Below are 12,955 nucleotides of genomic sequence, written 5' to 3' on the forward strand. Positions count from 1 at the left end.
TTAAGGCATAAGAAGGGGTTAATAAGTAGAATTTGAGGACAAAGTAAGAATTTTTGGGCTCAAATAGAATGTCTGGGTTGTGTGCATCGATGCATCTTCAATGTGTATCGATGCACTCTCAAATAAATGAACATCGAATGCAATTAGTGCATCGATGCATAAGGAGTGCATCGATGCACCCCCTTAAGATTAAAACATCGAAGGTGATTTGTGTATCGATGCATGGGTAGTGCATCGATGCACATGTTAAGGGTTGCATCGATACACTGTAGAATGTACAGATGCACTTCAATGGGAAATGGAATAAATATTTCTTTCAGTCTAAGAAGTGATAGATTATAGTATATCGATTGGATACTGATAGTATAAATATATGATTGTGTAGATATCGATCGAGAGCAAGTTCTGGAATGATTGAAAGATTAGAATTGATCCAGAAGAGAAAGTAAGCCATAGGAGTAATTGATAGCAAGTGAGGTCAAGGTGAGTGCATATTAGATCGTATATGATATAAAATGGAAATAAGACTTGCGACAAGTCTATTTCCTATAGTGTCATGCATAAATTCATGAACATGAACATGTGTTTGTTATGAATTATATGTTGTTGTAGGTATGATATGACTTGTATGAATATATGTTAGTGTGATAAGATATAGAAACCGATATAAGTGATATATATAGATTTACATAAGTTATATGAATATATGTTTATATAATGAATAATATGCATATGTGATATATGAATATAAGAGATTAAGTGAATGAACATAGATGATATGCAGGATTATATAAGAATAAGATATGAATCATATAATATAGGTTATATGATAAATACATGTGAATAAGATATGATATATATGTTTATGAGAAACCATGCAAGTGACATGAACTATGTGATATGAATATGTGGAATTTGATACAAAGTGATGTGATTATATAGTCACAAGAGATAAGAGACATATGAAAGTGAACTATGTGATTATATAAATATGTGACATGATATATTGCTAATGCCCATGTTATGCGTAAAGAGAGCTAGAGGTATAGTTGGCATACCAAGAGTCGAGAGATTTATAGTGGTCCTTCGGGACAAATTTCATAGCCCCTAGTGGGACCCCATACGAGCTGTGGTGATAGTATAGTACACAACCTCAATAGACTCACATATCTATAGTTCTCAAAAGTGTACATGGACTAAACAAAGAGATAACAATGAAGATAATACTTGTGAAGTATATGCTTTTGTGATATGAAATGTATTATATGATTGATATGATGATGTGTGTATGGTTTGAATGAGTCATATATTGATAAAAAAGGTATGATTAAAGGATATAAATGATAATAATATGGATAATAGAATAAGATTAATGATGAAAATAATGTGTATATGTGTACATTATATTATATATAATGATTGTGTAACATCATGGAGTGATATGTTCATACATGTTTAAGCATTTAGAGTTTCCTTTATAAGTTTAATGCCTCACTAAGTCATAGACTTAGCGTGTGATTATTTCACACGTAGGTTGAAGAGCAAGACAAGTCAGCATCTCCCTTACAAAATTTTAGATCAGAAAATAGATGATTTAAATGTGTTTGGTTATTTTGAATATAGTTGGCATGTACTAATTGATTGAGTTGAATATGCTCTGATCGATTTTGGTTATTTTGGTCAATTTATGTAAATAAACCGCTTTTATTTTAATGAAAGTTTTAAATTTTCTTTGAATTTTGTCAAGAGTCAAAGTTTGAAAAGTCAATGTGATATCTCAGACTCATATTCGGGTCGGGTACGGATTGTGGTGTTACATTTAATGGTATCAGAGCTAAGGTTTAGCCGATTCTAGGCTTAAACCGAAGTCAAATGAGGTTTAAAATGTATACATGCCAACTTAAAGTGAAAATTTCTGATATGATAGTATAAGGAGTATGTTGTCTTGCTAATAGAATAAGTTTTGTATGATATAGTAGAAATTGATTATAGAAATTGTCGAAGTGAATCGATGGACTGACAAATCTGATGGTGATAGCAATTCACCTGCCCTGGCTAGGTAGGATGAAGAGCAGAAACCTCAGAAAGTGTCTTATAAGATTAAAGGTTGATTTCAGAAAGTTGAAATCATATATGAATAATGATAGAAAATTTTCACTGTTTTGAATCGGAAATGTGATATGGATTCGTTTTGTTATTTAGTGGATAAGATATAATATGGTGAACAAGTATCACCATAGAGCGTTAAAAGATCAAATGATGTAGTGAGAATTGGTAAAAGAGTTCAAGAATAAGTGTATTAGTGAAAAGCGTATAAGATGTATAAAGTCATAGCTTATGAGTTTGAAACGAAGGGATAGTATTAAGCATAAACAAGAGTGTGTATATGATAAGGGTTTGCAGTTAAGATGGAAAGAGTTAGCGTTGGCTAACCAGAGTATGCGATAAAAATGTACCGGAATTATAAGATATTGTCAGAATAAGATAAATAAATATGAAGTGGATCTGGATACAAGCTAAGGAATTATAAGAAGAGTTTAAGAATGGGTATATCGATGATCAGTTTATAAGACAAAGAAAGTCAGAATGTTGAGTTTGAACAACGGAAATTACAGGATGTATGAGAATAAAGGTATTTGATAAGTTAAGTAAACTAATTTTGAGATAATTTCGATTGGAAAGGATGTATATGATTGGTTGACTAGGGCTTGTGCCCTAGATTGGACAGATGTTATTGACTAGCTGTCAGAGTAAATGTGATAGAGTTATAAGATTATAAGAAAGGATAAAGTTGAATTAATTAATTATGATGTGGATCTGAATATAGTTGTGTATTCTGATCGGATAACTATGATGTAGATAATGAGAAAAGTTATTGTAGGGAGTTTTAAGGAATGAAAATACAAGTATAAGAGATGGTAAAGAATGAAGTTCTGTATAAGTAAATTGGGTTATCAAAATTACGAGGATGCAATGAAGATTGGTACACAGAGATGCGTATAGGTGATAGGACAAGAGTATATGAATATAAAAGGAAATATATGATTTATGTATAAGGAGATTTCAATTTTGAATGAATAAAGGAATAATGGAATAAAGAAATGAAAATGATTGAGTTTAAGGGATCAGATATGATGAAGGTTATATGGAAGTGTAGATGATAAGTTTGATATAGAAATAAGAAAAGTGTGCAAGGTGATGTGAAAAGATTGTTTGATTCCGTAAAGTATATGTTTAATCGTATTTGAAGAAGATTTAAGGTGGTGTTCTTGGTCAAATGGTGATGGAATAAGAGTTTGGTCATTGTGGTAAGGTAATTAGAGATAGAATTGTGATGTGAAGTGATGAGAATAGATGTTATTGTTTACATGATGAGTGACTTTATATGGAATTTTAGAAAGGTCAAAGAAAGATGTAGAATCAAAGGAGAGAAGAGACAAAAATTAATTGGGTTATTTAGAAATTGAAGGCAAATCAATGATTATAAATTTTGAAAGGATAAAGTAAAGAAAGCAATATGAGAACATTAGAAGATATGTTCTTATCAATGTATGCAATAAAAATTCGAGGACGAATTTTCTTAAAAGGAGGGGAGATTTGTAACATCCCAAAACTAGAGTAAGTGACTAAAATGGAAGTTTTGAAAATTTAAAGTCTAATTTCAAAATATCTGAAAGTTTAGAGACTTAATTAGGAATATTTTGAGGATTATTTGGTAAATATATAAGGAAGTAAGGGTAAATTGGTATTTGCAAAGAAAGATTTTTATTATCTCTTTATAAAAGAGATAACCACGTATAAATGGGAAAAAATTTCTGGAGAGATGGGGTTCAGTTTCTTTTTCTTCTCGTGTCTTCATGTATAAGGTGAGTTGGATTTAATTTGCTTGTTTCTTCAATCTTATGGTTTCTTTTGATTCCTGAGTGATAAGAAAGAGTAAGGGAAGATTTATGGTGACCTAAAACTCCAAAATGAACAAGTTATAAGAGATTTAGTAAAAGGAGTTTTTAAGTGAATTATTAAAATAGAAGGAGTTAAAAAAATTTGAAGTTAAATTTGACTTGTCAAAGGGTTAATTAAGAAGTTAGAGGTGATAGAATTGAATTAAGAACACATGGAAAATTTGATGAAATTCTTTGATTAAAGAATTATGGTGAATTATGAGGGATAATTAAGTGTTATAGTGTTATAAGAAGGTTTATATATGTATAGATGAGTTTTAAGGCATAAGGAGGGGTTAATAAGTAGAATTTGAGGACAAAGTAAGAATTTTTGGGCTCAAATGGAATTTATGGGTTGTGTGCATCGATGCATCTTCAATGTGTATCGATGCACTCTAAAATAAATGAACATCGAATGCAATTAGTACATCGATGCACCCCCTTAAGATTAAAACATCGAATGTGATTTGTGTACCGATGCATGGGTAGTGCATCGATGCACATGTTAAGGGATACATCGATACACTGTAGAATGTACCGATGCACATCAATGGGAAATGGAATAAATCTTTCTTTCAGTCTAAGAAGTGATAGATTACAATATATCGATTGGATACTGATAGTATAAATATGTGATTGTATAGATATCGATTGAGAGAAAGTTCCGGAATGATTGAAAGATTAGAATTGATCCAGAAGAGAAAGTAAGACACATGAGTAATTGATAGTAAGTGAGGCCAAGGTGGGTGCATATTAGATCGTATATGATATAAAATGGAAATAAGACTTGCGAAAAGTTTATTTCCTATAGTGTCATGCATAAATTCATGAACATGAACATGTGTTTGTTATGAATTATATGTTGTTGTAGGTATGATATGACTTGTATGAATATATGCTAGTTTGATAAGATATAGAAACCGATATAAGTGATATATATAGATTTACATAAGCTATATGAATATATGTTTATATAATGAATAATATGCATATGTGATATATGAATATAAGAGATTAAGTGAATGAACATAGATGATATGCAGGATTATATAAGAATAAGATATGAATCATTTAATATAGGTTATATGAGAAATATATGTGAATAAGATATGATATATATGTTTATGAGAAACCATGCAAGTGACATGAACTATGTGATATGAATATGTCGAATTTGATATAGAGTGATGTGATTATATGGTCATAAGAGATAAGAGACAGGTGAAAGTTAACTATGTGATTATATGAATATGTGACATGATATATTGCTAATGCCCATGTTATGTGTAAAGAGAGCTAGAGGTATAGTTGGCATGCCAAGAGTCGAGGGATTTATAGTGGTCCTTCAGGACATTTCATAGTGGTCATTCGGGACAAATTTCATAGTCCCTGGTGGGACCCCATACGAGCTGTGGTGACAGCATAGTGCACAACCGCAATAGACTCATATATCTATAGTTCTCAAAATTGTACGTGGGCTAAACAAAGAGATAACAATGAAGATAATACTTGTGAAATATATGCTTTTGTGATATGAACTGTATTATATGATTGATATGATGATGTGTGTATGGTTTGAATGAGTCATTGTTGATAAAAAGGTATGATTAAAGGATATAAATGATAATAATATGGATAATAGAATAAGATTAATGATGGAAATAATGTGTGATGTGTATATGTGTACATTATATTATATATAATGATTGTGTAACATCATGAAGTGATATGTTCATACATGTTTAAGCATTTAGAGTTTCCTTTATAAATTTAATGTCTCACTAAGTCAAAGACTTAGCGTGTGATTATTTCACACGTAGGTTAAAGAAGCGAGAAGAGAAACGAAGAAGAGCAACACATGTCAATATCTCCCTTACAAAATTTAAGATCAGAAAATAGATGATTTAAATGTGTTTGGTTATTTCGAATATAGTTGGCATGTACTAATTGATTGAGTTGAATATGATCTGATCGATTTTGGTTATTTTGGTTAATTTATGTAAATAAACCACTTTTATTTTAATGAAAGTTTTAATTTTTCTTTGATTTTTGTCAAGAGTCAAAGTTTGAAAAGTCAATGTGACACCTCAGACTCGTATTCGGGTCGGGTACGGGTTGGGGGTGTTACACTCGATCCTAGGCTTGTCCATCTTCTCGGACGACTTAGCTTTATCCATGCAAGCTTACAACTACTGTGACCTCTTTCTTTGGTGACCCTCTGTTTGCTCATCTCTTGCCATCGGCTTAAGTAACCTGACATCTTTGCTTGTGCTAACATTACACATGTCTTCTCCAGACTTGTGTTCACCACTTGAACGATCAGTGCTCAAATGCTCATCATTCAAACAAACTCCTCTTTAACAAGCATCACTCGAAGAGCCTCGCTCCTCAGCATTGGACTGGCCCTCATCTAGGATTCTTTTGCCATTACCCACGGCTTTCAACTTCGGCTTGGATGTCTTCGTGACTCCAAGTTCTATGATGGACTCGGCGGCTATCAAGGCTTTAGACAGCTCATTGATTCCCCTTCTCTCAATCCCCTTCGTTGCCCATGGCTTCAATCCATCTATGAAGGTGAAGAATGCATCATCTTCAGTTAACTCTGGGACTTTGAGCATGAGTTCCTTGAACTGACTCGTATACTCCTTCAACGTTCCATCATGTCTAAGACTCATCAACTTAGACTATGCCTCCCTCTCGGCATACTCTGAGCTTAATTGCTCTTGAAACGTCTCGGGCTCTTTTAGCCATTTTCCAAATCAAACTTCCACAGCAACGACTACCTCCTCAACATCCTTGGCATGCTCCTTGGAAACATTGGTTATGGGCAACCCGTTCTGCTCTTGATTCTGACTAACCTTGGTAGAAGTAAAAAACAATAAACCAAGCCTGGCAGGCTCGCTACTCTCGGCCTTGTCCTTTCCCTTGGACTGCTTGATTTGGCTTGGGCATTCCCACACCATGTGTGGACCTTTGCACCGAAAACACTCCCGATGCTTAAGTTTCTTTACCCTTAGCTTTCTTGCTTGGCCCATGGCTTTCGCACCGAGCTTTACTTCGTTGGTCCAATCTCGCACCTTATGTTTTCCTTCACACTGGAAACACTTCAATGGTTCTCGCTTCTTTACCCTTGGCTTCCCAGTTTCGTCACTTGCATTGGCACCAAACTTTTCTGTATTTGGGCAACTCTTGGCCCTATGTGCTCATTGACATAGAAAAAACTTCAGTAGATCTCGCTTATTTACCCTCAGCTTTCCTACCCCACTCGCATTCGCACTGAGCCTTACTCTTGGCTTGACTGCATCGACTCCCGCAGTCGTACCATCTTTGGCTACTTCCCCTTCTGACTTGTCTTCTCCTCTGACAATGACAGCAAGTCGATTCTTCTCGGGACATCCTCTTATCATGTGAGGACCTGTAACATCCTCAATACCGGGTTAGTGACTAAATTGAAAAGTTTAGGAATTTAAAGTGTAATATTTTGATAGTGGATTAAATGGTAATTATGGAAGAATTGAAAGGGTATTATGGTCTTTTTATGTAAAAGATAATTATCTCTTATTTAAAGAGATAAGCTAATGGGTAAGGAAGTATCTGGAAAGCTACATTCTTCTTCCTTCTTCTTCCCGTGGGTTTACTTCATAAAGGTAAGTTTAATTTTAGTTGGTTAATTCTGGAGTTTTAAGCTTAGTTTTGATTCTTTGGGTATTAAATAAGCTTAAGGAAAGCTTATATGGGATTTAAACAATAAGATAAAGGAATTATGAAGGAATTTATAATATGAGTTTTAAGATGAAATTTTGATATGGTATGGTTGTTGAAGTTTTATAGATGAATTTGACTTGTCATCAATCTAATTAAGAAGTATGAAGTGTTAGAATTGGAATTAGAACACATTGAAAATTTGGTATGATTTTTGAATCTCATATGGAATATAGGATTTTGAGGTTTAAGATGAAATAAATGAATATAAATTGGTTTAAGTATGTGTACTAGAGTTAAGAATGAAAAAGGGGATGATATATGAAGTGTTTGAGAGGAAATGAGGTAATTTTCGGGCTGAAATATGATTTCTGGGCAAGGGGAATCGGTACCCATTCAAGGGGAACCGATACCCCTTCAAACGACAGAATTCCAGAATGTCTAGAGGGAATCGATACCCCCATAGTAGGGAACCGATTCCCCCTAAAGGAAAAATGGGAATATTGGTTTAATAAGTTCGTTTAAGCTGCTAGTATCTAATTAAAAGGTGTAGGTATCTAATGATTACCTCGAAATGTACATTTATGTAGATTCTACGCATAGAGAAATTCCGGAACGTTTGGCAAGTAAGATCGATCAAGGGAAAGATAAGAGATTGGAATTGACTAGTGAGGCCAGGTGAGTGCATATTCAATAGTATATGATGTGCAATGGGAATAAGACTTGCGATGAGTCTATTTCCTGAAGTGTTACACATGAATGCATGATTAAAGGCATGAGTTGAATATGCATGTATGTATGCTTGAGTATATGGATTGATTTGTTCTTTTATGTGTTAGATGATAAAGTATAAGTAATTACATAAGAAATGTTATGAATTATGTGAGATATAAACTATGTGATCATAGTAAAATATAATTATTACTATATGATAAGTGAAATAAGATGGATAACATTGATCTATAGGATGAAGTGAGAATAGTACACTAACTAGGAGATTTGAACATAAATGATAAGATGAACATATAAGATAAGCTAGATGGGAAGGATTCATATGTTTAAATAAAACTATAACACATGGGTTGTATGATAGAAAATTATGAAGTTATATGAGAAGATTATAGGAGTTATATGAAATTGAATTAAGTAAACAGATTAGATCATATATAGAGAAATAATAGAAGTGAGATATGTTTATAAGTCTGCCCTAGATGAATATGAATACGAAATATAAGAGTGCTATATGATTTATATTAGGATAATCTTGAGGATATATATATATAGATAGATATGAAATGAAATGAAATGAGTTATATGAATACACAATTATGTGATGAAATGGTGGATTACCGAACATGTGAATATATATATATGTCTAAGAGAAGGCATAAGATTAAGATATAAGCAATGTGACTATAAGTGTATGTGCTCTAAGTGATATGACTTATAGATATTTCTATTATAATGTTACATGATATGTTATGTATGTTAAAGGAATTATGTGATGGTATAAGAATTGATATGAAATATATATATGTGAAAACAAGTATATGTTATGAGACAAAACCTATGATTATAAGCTACGTGAAAGTGTTCCTATCTGTTATATGAAGTATATGATCATATGTGAACAAGATATGATGAGTATGTGACATGTGAATTATATGGAAATGATCTACGTATAAGTGAACTACGTGACTATGTGATAATATGAAAAGAAGCTATGTGATAAGTGATATGTGAAAGTGAATTACAAGTTATGTGAATATTTGAAATGAAATAAATGATAACGCCCATGTTATGTGTCATGAGAGCTAGGGGTATAGTTGGCATGCCAAGAGTCGAGGGTCTACGCGGTTCTTCGAGACATATGTATATTCTTTGGAACATGTGTGAAGTCTAGAAAGACACATACTTGATCCCTAGCATATGTATATGATTCTTAAAGAATTCTATGTGGTCCTTATGGAAATTATTATATGGCACTACGGTGCAATTCTATGCGGTTCTTCGGGACATATGTATATTCTTTGGAACATGTGTGAAGTCTGGAAAGACACATACTTGATCCCTAGCATATGTATATGATTCTTAAAGAATTCTACGTGGTCCTTATGGACATCATTATATGGCACTACGGTGCAATTCTACGGGGCACTTCGGTGCATTTATACGAGCTGTGGTGACAGCATAGTGCACAACCTCTATAGACTCACATATCGATAGTTCTCAAATATGTACATGGGCTAATCCAGAGATATGAACAAATATAAGTTAGTGGTATGATAAATGCTATAACATGATAGAACAGAACATGCATGTATCAATATATGTTTTAAAGTGCATTATAAGTTGTTATGCCTCACTAAGTCTTCGACTTAGCGTGTGATTGTTTCACACGTAGGTTTCGAGAAGAGTAAGGAGTGATGCGGAGCAAGACAGGTCAGTTTTCCTTACCAAAAGATCAGATCAGAAATAGTTGACAAAGTATGTATTTGGTTATGTATAAAGTGTTGGCATGTAATAAGTTATTAAGTACGAGCACTCTGATAAAGTCTTTATTTTGATTTAAATAAAGTTTTAAATTTCCCGGGATTTTTTCTTAAGAGTCAAGGTTTGAAAAGTCAATGTGACACTTCGGACTCGTATCCGGGTCGGATACGGGTTAGGGGTGTTACAGGACCATCACAGAAGTAGTATTTAAGAGGCCTGTTATTCACCTTCTTCTTTGACACGGACTTGACATTGCCATGATTCCACGATGCCTTTATCCAACCATGATCAGTCGATGCCACTTCTTGACTACTCGAAGAGCTTTCTCTGCCATCTATCCACTGTCCCTTGTCATAGTCTCCCCTATTTTCACCACTATCTTCGGGCATGGGTTCAGATGACTCATCTATGGTTGGCTTAACTCCTTCAAGCTCACACCTTGACTCGACTATAGCTCCGGCTTCTGAACAACTCTGGGCATCACCTTGCTTACTGGCAAGCATCACCCCTGGTCTAAGTCCTTCGATGAAAGTCTTGAGCACACCGTCATCACTCATTGTTCCCCATCACTCATTCTTCCCTTGCACATGAGTAGCTCATTCTTGAGCCCATCCATCTCTTCCTTCAAGGTCATCACCTCGACCTTGAGCGCATTATTCATCTCTATCAAAGTCCAATCGTGGAGAATTCATTGTGCCACATCCTTAAACCATCCCTCATGGACTCTAGTTGTTCAAGATGGGACTCCATAACTCCCTGGACCTCCTTGGCTTCCTCAGCGAAGCTCCCAAGGTTCTCGATCCTCATTCATCTCCAACAATCATGGGATAACTCCCACGCTCTATTTCTCTAGCTCAATCCCAACACCATGGCTCTACGCGCCATTCTCAGTGGGAACAACTCCTTTTTGTTGTGTCATCACGTTTCCTTTCCACAACTTGTTTGGAACACTCGTTGAATCCACAACGGTTTCCTTCAACTCGCTAAGATGCTTATTGTCAAGAGACAAGCTCGGATCACTATTGAATCCACAACACCAACACTCCGACTTGCTCTGACTCGCTTCCACCAAACATATAAAAAACTGTTGTTGTTCGCCTGCAATGACTCGCTCTGTCACTACTTGCCACAAAATTTGACTGGTAAACTCGTTGTTTCACCAACAACTCGTTCTAACACCACTTGTGGTGGGGCTACTGCAACAGTTACAGCTACGCTCTGATACCACTTATCACGAGGCTAGACTTATGCTAGTCGATTCATACGATACTTAGACGATTTCAAGGTCGAAATAGCGCCTAAGTCAGCCTTAACCACGTCCTTATGAGTCTCTGGCTTACTAAGCGACGAACAAACTCTCAAGAGTCAAACAACAAGGTAGATACAACACTTAATCGGGCTAATCCAAGCCACCTGGGTTGAAGCGGGTCTCCGAAGCACGAGCACTGTGGGAACTTTCTAAGTCACCAAGACTTGAATCACTTTGGAACTTTGAAAGAACTTAGAAAGGAACACTCTCGAAGCTATCTCAGCCCACACGATCGGCAACACAAGCCACAAAGGCTTCAGAACAAACGAGAGCAAGCCGACAATGCTAGAAACTTAGAAATATAAGAACTCAAAGAGAGTAAGAGTAAATGGCTGAGCTTTATTACCCTGAAAGATTACAAATGATGGAATTGGATAGAATGAATACAAATGAGGGGGAACTCTCTATTTATAGTTGAGGTCCTCAAGATCCAACGGTCTAGATCAACGTACATCGATGACTTAGAATGAATCCTACCTTAACAAGAACTCTATCTCTAAGGTATTTGAATCCAAACAAAACATTATCCATAATTAAATCCTTAATTATTGGATAATAATGTCTTTTCTAGAATCTTCCAAGGAACGGGCCATGTCTGATGGTTCTGGGCAAGACCAACACTCTGTATTATTCTTCTACTGAAATCTGCGTACACATGTCTTGGTTCGAATCCACAAGCCTTGAAAAAATTACCCCCATCGAACATGTAACACCCTCGTCACTTCTCTCGGACGCCTCGAACTTGATCCTTTATGGACTCGTAAGCATTCTCCAAGAACATGACCAACTCATAATGCCCAACAAGCCCAAAGTCTGCGCAATAGAACCCCTCCTGTGAACCTTTGCGCCAATGTCCATGGACCCAAAAGTTTAGTCCGTGACAATCTCCCCAACTTGATCTAGCGATGCCCTTATTGCTAGGTGAGAACACTTGGTCTTTATCACCTTGGACGCTTTAACTAAACTCTTTGGCTTCCTCGCCTTGGTTAACACCGTTATGTCTTAACACAATCTAACACACCGTGGCATTCATCTCGATCATAGGAAATCCATCTTACCCATTTTTATTCACCCAAACAAGGATACTTTTGATCTAGGGGTAAAGACTTGGATACTCCGACAACATACAACACGACAACTCAGATTCATCGGCAACACTCGTTTATCCCTAAGAACTCTAAAGTCTCAGATATCCCTTCCAATCTTTGATAACTCCGCAAAAAGATGGTTAGGTCATCGACCTATGTTCATCAACAATGGTGAATCAAACTCAACACTTGGAACGTGTTTGAGATGTCTCTCGATTTCCTTCAACACATTTACTCTATTTGTCAACCCTTCTTACTCCATGAAATCTGGCACTCCACACACCAAAACTTCTCTTCGGAAGTCTAATGCTTCTACTCGTATCGGCGCTTCCTCCCTTGAAGTTCGGTGCAACTTCTACCCTCTTACATGGGTGACAAGCTCTCGCCCATCATGTCTCTGGATGGCTTGGACTCTATCAACC

Source organism: Hibiscus syriacus, unplaced genomic scaffold (assembly GCF_006381635.1).
Source record: "Hibiscus syriacus cultivar Baekdansim isolate YM2019G1 unplaced genomic scaffold, ASM638163v2 tig00117056_pilon, whole genome shotgun sequence".
Taxonomy (NCBI): domain Eukaryota; kingdom Viridiplantae; phylum Streptophyta; class Magnoliopsida; order Malvales; family Malvaceae; genus Hibiscus; species Hibiscus syriacus.